Raw genomic sequence first — 12,004 nt, forward strand, 5'->3', positions numbered from 1 at the left:
GACCAGGCTGGCCTCGAACTCAGAAATCCGCCTGCCTCTGCCTCCTGAGTGCTGGGATTAAAGGCGTGCGCCACCACGCCCGGCTGTTTATTCTCTTGATGTTATGTCAGTGTGTTCTTTGGCTAGTGTAGGCATGAACTCTTTGTTAGATGTACAGTTTGTAGAACTTCCCCCCCCCATTCTATCGGCTTCCTCTTCACTCAGATGATGGTGTCTTTTCCTTTACAGCCCCCCTTTTTAGTTTCTTGTGGTCCCATTTGTCAGTTGTTAGTCTTAGTTCATGTTCAGAAAGTTTTTTCCTATGCCCATATGTTCACACACACTCTCTACTTCCTCTTCTACCAGATTTGGGCTACTCTGTCTTATTTATGGGCCTGTGATTACACTTGGAGTTGAGTTTTATGTGGGGTGGGAGACAGGATGCTCTTTCACTCTTCCCCATGCAGCTGCCCAGTTTAGCTCTCACTGTTTGGTGACGATGCTCTCTTCTGTCTGCTGCATACTTTTGGACTTTTCATCAAAAGTTAGGTGGCGTGGGTGTGTGGGCTTATATCTGGGTCCTCACTTCTATCTTACTGATCAATCTGGGATTTTAAAATAACATTATTAAAAACATTAGTAACATTAAAACAATAATATTGTTTTTTCGTTGTTTATTGTTTGTTTGTTTGTTCGAGACAGGGTTTCTCTGTGTAGCTTTGGCTGTCGTGGAACTCACTTTGTAGACCAGGCTGGCCTTGAACTCAGAAATCCACCTGCCTCTGCCTGCCGAGTATTGGGATTAAAGGCATGAGCCACCACGCCCAGCTAATAACATTGTTTTAACTGCTATAGCTCTATAATTTAAAACAAAGGAAAGTGATACCTTAGCAATTCTTTTATTGTTCATGATTGTTTTGACTATCCTGGTTTGTTTACATTTTTGTCAAAAAAATGTCATTGGAATTTTGATGGGGATTGTAGATTGCTTTTGGCCAGATGATCATTTTCACAGTATTAATCAAAAACAATTCATGGTCGTGAGAGGTCTTTCCATAGTCTTCTGTGTTCTTTTTCTTTCTTCCACGTGTTAATGTTTTCTTTGTTTCTTTGTACAATTCTTTCACTCCCTTAGTTAGATTTATCTCAAGATGTTTTTGAGGCTATTTTGAATATGATTGTTTCCCTGATTTCTTTCTTGGTATGTTTGTTATCTTTTTAGTGAAAGATACTGATGTGGGTATGTATTAAGTGTGTATCCTGTTACTTTCCTGGATGTTTTCATTAGTTATAGTAGTTTTCTAGCAGTCTCTAGGGTTCTTGTATGTATAATACCATAATATCTGCAAATAAGATACTTATATTTTTTCTTATTTGTATCCCCTTTATCTCCTTCATGTGTCTTACTACTCTAGCTAAAATTTCAAATAGTATATTGAACAGGAGTGGAAAGAGTGGGCATGCTTGTCTTGTTTCTGATCTTAGTGAAAACACTTTGAGTTTTATCTGTTTAGGAAAATATTCACTATAAGCTCACTTATATATTGCCTTAATTACATTTAACTATGTCTCTAATATCATCCAGTCTCTAGAACTTTTATCATAAAGGAAGTTGAATTGTATCAAAAATCTTTTCTCATCTAATGAGTTATGCAATTTCTATCTTTTTTTTTTTTCTTTGAGACAGGGTTTTTCTGTATAGCCCTGGCTGTCCTGGAACTCACTCTGTAGACCAGGCTGGCTTCAAACTCAGAAATTGGCCGGCCTCTGTCTCCAAAGTGCTGAGATTAAAGGTTTATGCCAACACTGCCTGGAGTGACCTCTATCTTTGTGTATATTCATGTGGTATTTTACATTTATTTATCTGCATGCTTAAACCATCCCTGCATCTCTGACATGAAGCAGATTTAAGCATAGCTAATAATCTTTTTGATGTGTTCTTGAGTTTGGTTTTCAAGTGTTTTGTTGAGTAAATTTACATCTATGTTCATCAGAGATATCAGCCTATGATTTCTGTTCATTGTTCAACATTGTCTGGTTTTGGTATTAGGGTAATATGACTACATTAAAAGAGTTTGGAGGAGGTCATTCCCTTCCTATTTTATAGGCTAGTTTGAGGAGTATTGGTGTTAGTTCTCTAAATGAGATTCTGAGCATACCCATTTGACTCTGGGGTTTTTAGTTGGAGATTTTAAACTTCAGCTTCTATCATATTGGTTTTAAAGGTCTATTTGAATTACTTTATCTTGATTTAATTTTGGTAGGGCATGCATATAGAAATTCATGCATTTCATCTAGATTTCTCAGTTTAACAGAACATAGATCTTTTTAAGTGTGTTCTTATGTCTCAGTTTCTTCAATATCTGTTTCAAGATTTCCATTTTTGCTTCTAATTTTATTAATTTAGACCTTCTCTTTCTTCTGGGTAATTTGACCCAAAGTTTGTCAATCTTGGTATTTTTTTTCAAGGAACCAGCTGTGTTTCATCGATTCTTTATATAATTTTTTTTCTATTTTGCAAATTTCAGTTTGGCTTTTGTCATCTGTTCCTTCTATTCTCTTGGGCGTTGTTTGTTCTTATTTCTTCAAAACCTTCAGGTCCAACATTAAGTCATTAGTATGAGACCTCTCCGGTTTTTTTACATGGTAATCGGTGCTATAATCCTTACTACTGTGCTCAGTGCTGCCTTAGTTGCTTTTTATTGCTCTAAGAAAGCGCCATGAGCAAGGCATCTTACAGAAGCAAGAGTTTATTTTGGACTTATGGTTTCAGAGGGTTAGAGTCCACTTCCATCCTATGGCACACCAGCATGGTGCTGGAGCAGTAACTGAGGGCTAACATTTTGATTCACAAATAGGAGTTCAAAAGAGATGGTGAAAGACTGGGATAGGCATGGGCTTTAGAAACCTCAAAGTCGCCCCTCCCCTCAGTGACACACCTCCTCCAAAAAATGCCACTCATTTGAATCATTTCCAAACAATTCTACCAACTGGGGACCAAATATTCAAATATATGAGCCTGTGTGGGCCATTCTCATTCAAACCACCCCATATGAGATCCCTCCATTTTTTTTTTTTTAACTTACGCACTTAAAGTTACAAACTTTCTTCTTAGAATTGCCTTCATTGTGTCCTGTTGATTTGGGTATTTGCATTTTCATTTTCATTTAATTCTAGGAACTTTTAAATATCTGTCTTGATCTCTTTCCGTGGCCCAATTTTCATTCAGTAGTTTAATGTTTACCTTCCTAAGTTTGTATAATTTCCATCATTTCTATTGTTGTTGATATAAAACTGTATTCCTTTGTGGTCATATATGGTATACCATGTGATTTCAGTTGTCCTTGAGCCTTGCTTCATATTCTAATATGTGTTCAATTTTCAAGAAAGTTCCATGGGTAGCTGAGCAAAGAGTGATTTCTTCTGTATTTGGATAGAGTTCTGTGATTTATGTTGTCATTCAACTCCAGAGTTTCTCTGTTTGATATTTGCTTGGATGACTTTATTGTTGCAAGTGTGGTATTGAAGGCACCAACTGTAACTGTGTTAGGATCAATCTGTGATTTTAGATCGAATGATGTTTCTTTCATGAAATTGGGTACCCCTGTATTTAGTTCACCAGCATTTAGAATTTTAAAATCCTCTGGGCTGATGTACAAATAAGAGGTCAGAAGTAGTCTCAGATCAGCCAGGGATAGATGTAAATTCTGAGCTCAGGAGGAAACTTTCTGTTGGCTTAGAAAATTCTTGCTGCCATTTGTTAGAAGTTTGTGGGAGATCACCAGGCTCTGCAAGTTGTCCTTGGGTAGCAGTGAATGGGATCACAGTAGGAATGGACAATGCCCCTTGTGGGTGGGGCACAGGATGTCACACCATTCTTTGGTGGAGTGGGCTGGAGGATGCTATAGTCCCTGGGTGTTGGTCTGGCTCTGGAAGTCTTTACCTGGAGCTACTGGTCAGACTTTAGAGATGCTGGGTGGCATGATGGATGAGTGACTAATAAGTGGTCAAATTGGTAGAATGGGCACCATGCAGTGCCAGATGGTAAGGCCCATAGGGTGACTGATAGGCAGGCAAAGAGAATGGTCCCAAAGGACCTTCCTGTGCTTCTAGGTGGGACCCCATGAGATGGTGTGTATTGTAGTGTGTAGAGAGGTTGATAGGAGGGCCAACCCTCATTCTCTTTAATAAGTAGAACCCTAACAACATAAGTTATGCTTCCTGAGGGAAAGCTGTAGTTGAAGTAATATTTGGTGAAAGTTTTGGGATTAAATTATCAGAGGACCTGTTCATGGTATACAGTATAATGACATTTTATGTTTTAAAAACACTGGCTGGACTTTGCAAGTCAAGATGGTGGTTTCTCAGAAAATTGGAATTTAATCTACCTCAAGGCCCAGCTACACCACTCCTGGGTAATAGACCCAAAGGACCGTCCATCCTATCACAAGGAGACTTGCTCAACTATGTTCATAGCAGCTTTACTCATAATATCCAGAAACTGGAAACAACCTAAATGTCCCTTAACCAAAGAATGGATAAAGAAAATGTGATACATATACACAATGGAGGATTAATTATCTGTTAATAACAATGACATTATGAAATTCACAGGCAAATAGATGGAACTACAAAATAAAAAATTCTCCTGAGTAAGGTAACCCAGACCAAGAAAGGCAACCATGCTATGTACTTACTTATGAATAGATGTTAGCTATAAAGAAAAAGAACGGCCTCATGCTACAGTCCACAGGTCTGTAGAGGCTAAGGAACAAGGAAGGCTTAAGGGGGATGCAAGGATCTCCCTGGGAAGTGGAAATAGAATAAATATTTTGGGTAGGCTGGGGGTGAGTGGGGTTGAGAACAGAAGGGATCATCCCGGAGGAAGAAAGAACTGGGAGAAATTACTGAAATTGGGGGTGGGGAGCACTTCGTGAATGAGGTAGAGACCTAGTACAGTGGACACTCAATGGAATCTACAAGAGTGACTCTAGGAAAGACCCCTAGTAATGGGGTCATGAAGCTTGAACTGGTCGTCTTCTATAACCAGACAAGGCCCCAAATGGAGGGATTGGGACATCAACCCAACTGTAATATCTTTCACCCACAGTTTGTCCTGCCTACAGAGTGTGCTGGGACTGGAAAAGTCATCATCAAAGAGACCAGAGAGACTTCATCGAGCAACTGATGGGAGCAGATGCTGAGCTCCACAGCTGAACGTTAGGCAGAGCTCTGGGAGTCCTGCAGTGGACGGGGAAGACGGATCAGAAGAACCAGAGGGGTCAGGGACACAGCAGAACATGGCCCACAGAATCATCTAACAGGGGCCCAGGGAACTCAGAGAGCTCAGAACCCGGAGGGGTCTGACCTACTTCCTCTGCATATGAGTTATGGCCGAGTAGCTTGGTGTTCTTTGGGAATCCTAACATTTGGACCTGGGGTTGTATTGACTCTTTTGCTTACTTGGGGAACCCTTTTCCTCTTACTGGGTTGCCTTGCCTAGCCTTGATATGATGGTATGTACCTGGTCTTATTGTAGCTAGTTATGCTACATTATCACATTAGGTTGATGTCCCCAGGAAGCCTGTTCTTTCTTGAGGGGAGAAGGAGACAGGTGGAGATGGGGGAGAGGAAAGGTGGAGGGGAGTGTCGGGGGGGATGGGGAGGGAGAAGAAATTTCAGTGGAGATGTACTATATGAAAGAAAGATATAAAAATTTTAAAAGTTACATAAAAAAAGAAAATACAAGACTATATTGGCTGGGTATGACGGTTGTCTCAGTCATTGTTCTATTGCTGTGGAAAGACACCCTTACTAAGGCAATGCTTATAAAAGAAAATGTTTAATTGGGACTGGTTTATAGCTTCAGAGGTTTAGCCCATTATCCACCATGGGGGTAAGCATGACTGCATGAATGGTCCTAGAGCAGTAGCTGAGAGTTATATCCTGATCCGCAGGCAGAGAGAGGGGAGGAGGGGGAGAGGAAAAGGAGAGAAGTCAGTCTGACATGGGCTTTTGAACCCTCAAAGCCCACCCCCAATGACACACTTCCTTCAATATAGACCCCCCTACTTCACAAGCACCTCCCCGAAATTATTCTAATCCTTTCAAATAGTGCCACTCTCTGTTGACTAAGCATTCAAATATATGACCGCCACAGTGATGAACACCTTTAACCCCAGCGTCTTTGGAAGGCAAATGCAGGTGAATCTCTGTGAGTTTAGAGGTCAGCCTGAGACCTCCAGGCCAGTTGGTGCTTCATAGTGAGCCTCCATCTGAATTAACACAATAAAATGCTGCTGCCACATGTTCTCAGCAAGTTCTAGGGCCACCGTTTTGAAGCTGGTTTATATGAAAAAAAGTCTTAACTTTTTACTCAGCTCTTCTAGTGTGCACGTGGAAACTGTGCAAAATTTGCGTTTCCAAAGGAAACGATAATTTATTAGTAGAGTTACTATGATAAGGAATGACATTTTGTTTGTTTTCCCTTTTTTCTTTTATGTTTATTTATTGCTGTTAATTCTGGTGATTGGCGAGAAAAAAATGTTCTCTTAAGTTTTCAAGCTTTCTTACTAGGACAGTGTTTATTTGGAAGGAAGCTGAATGTCTGAACTTTGAATGGCTGACTCAAGGTTGCAACAGTGAACCATTTACCCAGCCGTAAGTGGAGTAAGGAAGTTTGTGGTTTTAAGTGTTATGTATATATTGGGTCGTATACCCGCCTTACTCTATGCTTCCCTATCAAAATTGTGTTTTTGTTAAAGTGTATTGTCTTATTCTTGAATGTGAGCACCATTGTGCTTTGATAGTTTCTGACTGACATGAAAATCACAGTTTTATTTTGAGATGTTAAGTTTAAAAGAACGTATTGAACGCCAGTTTGAAATTCCTTTGGACAAACTTTGCCCTTGAAGTTGATTGTTCTTGAAGAACAAAGGCTTTGACTTTCGGGCAGACTTGAGTCAACCAGTAGGAATGAAGAATACAGACAGTGTGACCCATTGCCCTCTTGTTCTGAAACGGTTTACACCCACTAGGTATCGGCCCAGCATGATGTAATATTTCAGAATAGGCACAGTTAATACTGCCCTAAAAGGTATCACTGTTGTCTGAATATGAGTATGCCTGAATTCATATCCCATTAAGTGAATGTTTCTTTGTACTGTTTTAGAATTTTGAAATTCACTTATACATGTGTTGATCATCCTTAACTATCAAGTTTAACTTTCTGTTTCCCATTTCTGTCTACATATTACCTCCTGGACAGTCGTTGTCTTTGTCATGGTTTTTGATTGCATGCGTTGATTGCATACAATCAGCTGTGTTGGCCTATGCTTTGATACCTTTAGCAGTCAAGCCAGAGATTGCCCCAGTGAGACTGGAACAAGAAACCTCTTTGTCAGTATTTGCTGGTGGAGTAGATATTATAGACTGCTTCACCTTTTACATTTGCTCTACAGACCCATCGACAGCTCCCACTGCTTGACAGTGCTGCTGATTAAATAACACTTAGATTTTTCATAACTTTTTTATGTTGCTCTGATGACAGCCTACCTTCCATTCATCATCATACAGCTCATTCCAGTACTGTGAGCTAGGCTGCAGTGTGTCCAAGTCACAAGAGATCCCTGAAAGCTGTTACATCATCTACTTACTATTCCTGGAATGTACTTCCCCTCCCGCTAAGCTACATGCCTTACCTCCTTTCAAACTGCCATGGGATTTATTTCTGAGATGTTCTTAGCTGCCCATACTATTCATTGAGTTTTTTGTCTTCAGATAACAAAAAATAGAAATTAGAGAGCAAACGTGGCAGAAGTTCTCATCATCACTTTCCACTGGTGATCTGTAGAGTAGCCACATACTCCCAGGCATTCACAATAACTTGCTTGCCAGTGTAACCTCATGTTTATTATAAGAGATGCTTGCCCATGTTCTTAGAGTCAAGGCCTACTCTTGTGTACTAGGTTTTGCTTGTTCACCTCTACTCAAAACGATGCCCTTCCTACAGTTATCACTTGCTTTTGCTCTATCTCTGTTGTTCTCTTTCTATTAGAGTTTTCCATCAGCATAGAAACATGCTGTTTTATATCTTACATTAAAACCATACGCAAGGGCTAGAGAGATGGCTCAGTGGTTAAGAGCACTGACTGTTCTTCCGAAGGTCCTGAGTTCAAATCCCAGCAACCACATGGTGGCTCACAACCATCTGTAGTAGGATCAGATGCCTTCTTCTGGTGTGTCTGAAAACAGCTTAACCCCCCCCCATTCTTCTCCCACGATTGTTTGGGATATAGATCAGTGGGAAGTGCTTGCCTAGCAGGTTTCTACCTGTAGGTTCAATCCTCAGAACTACAAAAATAGTTATTGAATTTCTCATAGATCTAATGTGACGATACGTGACTTCAATTTCAACACTCAGGAGGCAGAAGCAGGCAAACTGCTGAAAGGTCAAGCCAGCTTGGCCTACCCAAGTATCAGGCCAGAAAAGACTACATAGCAGGACCTTGTCCCATGAAGACGTTAAGGGCACAGGCTGAGGCATGTATTCAGATTTCATTCATATACTGTCATGAAGATGGTCTTATGTGAGCCATGTTAACATATTAAAATAAATGAATGCATAGATAAATGCTTTATACAAAGTAAATAGTTTAAAAGAAAGACCTTCTCTGCCGAGCAGTGGTGGCGCATGCCTTTAATCCTAGCACTCGGGAGGCAGAGGCAGGCGGATTTCTAAGTTCAAGGCCAGCCTGGTTTACAGAGTGAGTTCCAGGACAGCCAGGGCTACACAGAGAAACCCTGTCTCAAAAAAAAAAAAAGAAAGAAAGAAAGAAAAAGAAAGAAAGAGAAAGAAAGAAAAAAAGAAAAAAGAAAGAGAGAGAGAGAGAGAAAGAAAGAAAGGAAGGAAGGAAGGAAGGAAGGAAGGAAGGAAGGAAGGAAGGAAGAGAAAAAGAAAAAAAAAGACCTTCTCCTGTAGTAAAACCAAACAAGACAGAAAGGACATAAAACAAAATGTCAACACACACACACACACACACACACACACACACACACACACACACACACACACACACACGGATGCTCACAGACAGAAATGAAGAATAATAAACTCAACGTTTGATCTATTATGCCTCTGGGCCCATTGCTCAACTCCGTACTTCAGATCTATCCACACTGCTGCTCAGATTTTATCTGCTGCCCCAATACAAACTGGTTCTTGTCATGGGTGCTATGGGGTTTAACTCAAAATCTTAACAACCACACATGATTTTGTTGTTTTGGTTGGCTGGGTTTTGTGGGGTTTTTTTTTGTTGTTGTTATTTTTTGTTTTGTTTTGTTTTTGTTTTTTGAGACAGAGTTTCTCTGTGTAGCCCTGGCTGTCCTGGAACTCACTCTGTAGACCAGGCTGGCCTCGAACTCAGAAATCCACCTGCCTCTGCCTCCCAAGTGCTGGGATTAAAGGCTTGCACTGTTTTGTTTTTACACTTCATTCTGAAACACCCAGTAGAAATCCTCCTTCAAAATGGAACCTGATTCTTTGGCTCTCTCTTTAAAATCTTTTATTTTATTTAATTTTTGACAATCGTAGTGGTGGGAGTTGAAACAGGGTCTTTTTTAGCCCAGACTGACACGGAACCCTCTAATGCAGCCAAGGGTGACCTTGAACTCATGAACCCTCGCCTCCAGAGTATGGAGATGCCAAGCACCTTCCATTCTTCACTTCCATGCTGGGTTCCACCTGTTTTAATGAAGTTTACTTAGAATGAAGTCATGGTTTATAGAAACTTTGTCTCTCTATAGAAACTTCTACATTATAGCAGCAGGGCTGGGTATCACAAATCCATAAAGCTTTTTTATAGCCAAAGGTGATCTGTCCCTGCCCTGAAATATATGCACACGAAGAAAAGGAGTTAGTTTTATTTCCTTCTATCAAATCGGTATCAACAAGACTATGTAATGTCTAGCAGAGGCTTTCCTGCTACTTACTGAAGGAGCTACAAAGAAAGCATGCATGGACAATCTGAGACTTTCATTTTTCTCCCCCTCACTGACATCACAAGCCACCCACCATGGGTGCTGAGAACCAAACACTGCCCTTCTGCCTCAGCAACAGAGCTCCTAACCACGGAGCCATAGCTCCTAACCGCAGAGCTATAGCTCCTGTGGGCGGCCAAGACCACCTGCTTAGGGATGGTGCCTCCCACAGTGGGTTGGGCTCTCCTACATCAATCACCAGTCCAGACTACCCGCTCCCCCAAGCAGACCTGCCCACAGGCTAATCTGATCTAGGCAGTTCCTCCATTGGAACTTTCCTTGCTGATGTACCTGGGGTGTGTCAGGTTGACAAATAAGGATAAGCAAATCCGCTTGTATTTTCTTGGCTAGACACTTTGTTATTAACAGAGATTATGTTTGCTTCACCCTCAGCTTTTGTTCATGAGACTTCGTTCAAACACTGAACTCCACCGGCACACGCAGCTCCTCTGACCGCACAACCTACATTTGAAGGAGATGCTTTCCATATTAACTTTGATCTCTTGCAGATGTGACACAAACCTCAAAATAAGTGAACTTTCTGTGTTCATAGTTAAAATAAAAGAAAATAAGCTTTAAAAAATGTATCTGCCGGCTCTAATTAGTTCTAGGCGACTAGATGGATGAATGTACCAGCACCACAGACAGAGTTATCATTCCGGAATCTTTTCTTTTCTTTCTTTTTTTTTTTTTTTCCCGGTTTTTCGAGACAAGGTTTCTCTGTGTAGCCCTGGCTGTCCTGGAACTCACTCTGTAGACCAGGCTGGCCTCGAACTCAGAAATTCGCCTGCTTCTGCCTCCCGAGTGCCGGGACTAAAGGCGTGCGCCCGGCTTCTTTTCTTTTCTTTTTTCTTTCTTTTTTTTTTTTTTTTTGCATTGGGTTCTGAAGTTTACTCCTACCAGGTCCCCAAGCAACACTGGTCTTCCCAGATACAGCTGTCACTCCTTGTATCTTACCATGAGTGCTCAGCAAAGAAGAAACCCCTGTTCAGGATATCAATGTCTAAGTTCCAAATGAAAATTATCTAAAGAATAAAATTTTCTCTTTGATAATCATGGAAGGCTTAAGTAACTCTGATGTATACTGGTTTTCTTTTTTATCCTGTCTTTTAAAAACAGGGTCTCATTTTAATAAGCTTCTAAGGATGCTGTAGAACTCAGTAGATAACCAGCTGGCCTCCACCTCACCAACCTTCCTTCTCAGCCCTGTAGCTGGTGGATTTGTAGACATGTGCCAACATCCCTGGCTGTATACTGGTTCCTAACTAGTGAACCGGAAAGGGCACTCAGATACTAGAAATTAAGATTAACCTACTATTATATAATAAAAGCCTAACTTCTCTCTGGAAAGAAATTGTTAGGCCCAAATTGAGAGCTATATTCCTAGGAGCGGTTCTATCCTGTGATGTTGAACGAGTCATGTAGTTTCCACGGGACTGCAGTTCCTTGTCGGTTCAGAAGAGGGTTGGCTGAGCTGGTGCTGTAGCACTGTTAATAGCCTTGTACTGTTTGAGAGCTTCTGTGTCTGTGTTATGGAAACAGTGCACGATGAGGTATATGCATTCCTGCTTCTATTTGTTGTTGTTTATTTTCAACAGTCTACAGGAGATGGATAAAATTAAATTTATCTTAGCTTCTTTATCTTTGATTATCCCAAAGGTGCACCCAACCGTGGGGTCAGCGAGCAAATGTTTGAACATGTGTAAACAGCCCACTGTGAAACCAACTTGGCAAAAATCATAAGCAGGGTAAGGCAAAGAAAACAGGTTAAGCCCTGCCTGGAATGTGTGAGGGCCCCAAATGAAGATTCTTCCTGAACTTTCTTGCTTGCTTGCTTTTGGTTTTTTGAGACAGGGCTTCTCTGTGTAGCCCTGGCTGCCCTGGAACTCACTCTGTAGACCAGGCTGGCCTCAAACTCAGAAATTTGCCTGCCTCTGCCTCTGCCTCCCGAGTGCTGGGATTAAAGGTGTGCACCACCACTGCCCTG

Source organism: Mus caroli, chromosome 3 (assembly GCF_900094665.2).
Source record: "Mus caroli chromosome 3, CAROLI_EIJ_v1.1, whole genome shotgun sequence".
In the NCBI taxonomy this organism is placed as follows: Eukaryota; Metazoa; Chordata; class Mammalia; order Rodentia; family Muridae; genus Mus; species Mus caroli.